The sequence below is a fragment of the Pyxicephalus adspersus genome, chromosome 7, assembly GCF_032062135.1.
Source record: "Pyxicephalus adspersus chromosome 7, UCB_Pads_2.0, whole genome shotgun sequence".
Lineage (NCBI taxonomy): Eukaryota > Metazoa > Chordata > Amphibia > Anura > Pyxicephalidae > Pyxicephalus > Pyxicephalus adspersus.
Window position 1 is genome coordinate 35181034 of NC_092864.1, and position 1495 is coordinate 35182528.

At 43.5% G+C, this 1495-nt stretch overlaps 1 protein-coding gene across 1 annotated transcript in view; it reads left to right on the plus strand.

Annotated features, from left to right (window-relative positions):
• SPOPL (speckle type BTB/POZ protein like) overlaps positions 1–1495 on the plus strand; it is a 22637-nt gene that overhangs the window by 588 nt on the left and 20554 nt on the right. The gene's annotated exons all lie outside the window — the stretch shown is intronic.

The window sequence follows — 1495 nt, forward strand, 5'->3', positions numbered from 1 at the left end:
CTGTAATGAGGAGCTCCCCCAAATACTGTGGTACTACTAATACCCTTCCCCCCAGGTAAAGAGGAGCCCCTTAAATGCTATGGTACCACTAATACCCCACTGTAATGAGGAGCTCCCCTAAATACTATGGTACTACTAATACCCCTTTCCCCTGGTAATGATGAGCCCCCTAAATACTATGGTACTACTGATACCCCTCCCCCCAGGTAATGATGAGCTCCCCCAAATACTATGGTACCACTGATACTCCTCCCCCCAGGTAATGAGGAGCTCCCCCAAATACTATGGTACTACTAATACCCCTCCCCCCGGTACAGAGGTGCCCCTTAAATACTATAGTACCACTAATACCCCACTGTAATGAGGAGCTCCCCAAATACTACGGTACTAATATATACCCCTCCCCCCCTGGTAAGGAGGAGCCCCCTAAATACTGTGGTACTACTGATACCCCTCCCCCTAGGTAATGGGGTAAAAATGTTACTACTAATACCCCCCCTCGGTAATGAGCCCCTTAAAATACCTTGTTACTATGGAACTGCTGATACACCTCCCCAGTAAAGAGCAGCTCCCTAAATACCCTATTACAATGGTACTACCAATCCCCCCCCCAGGTAATGAAAAACCCCCTAAATAAATGGCACCACTAATACCGCCCCAGGTAATAAGGATCCCCTCCAAATACCATTGCTAATACCACCACAGCCAGTACTATAATACTACTCCCTAATACATATAATAGAGATCTGAGGGATCATTACTGCACATATATATGGAGGAGAATTTTTTATTGGCCCGTATAATAAACTCCTCGGAGGAAATGAATGGTTTCCTGCAATTTCCTTTATTTCCATGCATTAAAATGTTCGCCCAACAGGTTTCGATTGCTTTTTCTGGATAAGTGGAATATCTCTGCTATAGATGCTGATGAAGCAGCACTACATGGGTGCGAAATGCGTTGGGTGTGTGGTGCAGATATTTCTCATTGATGTAAATGAAAATTGCATTGTACCCAATTCAGACCCCTTCACCTTTTTAATTTGTGTTATGTTGCAGCCTGATGCTACAATCCTTTTTTTTTATTGCTCATTAATCTACACTCCGTACCTCATAATGATGAAGGGAAACAGAATTTTAGACAATCTTGTAAATTTATTAAAAAAAGAAAAACTTGAAACCTCACATTTCATGAGTATTTGGACCTTCTAGAAGTTCAGCTCAGGTGCCTCCTATTTTTGCTGCTGAGATGTTTCTGCACCTTGATTGGTTTCCTATTGGTAAATACATTTGATTTAAAGAGATTTGGAAAGGCGGACATCTCTCTATGGAAGTACCCATAGGTGACAATGCTGAGCATAAACCAAGCCAGCCATGAGGTCACAGGAATGGCCTGCAGAGCTCACAGACTGGATTGTTGTAAGGCAGAGATCTGGGGAAGGTGCAAAAATATTCAGGTTCCCAGGAGCACGGCGGCCTCCATAATTCTGGCACTACC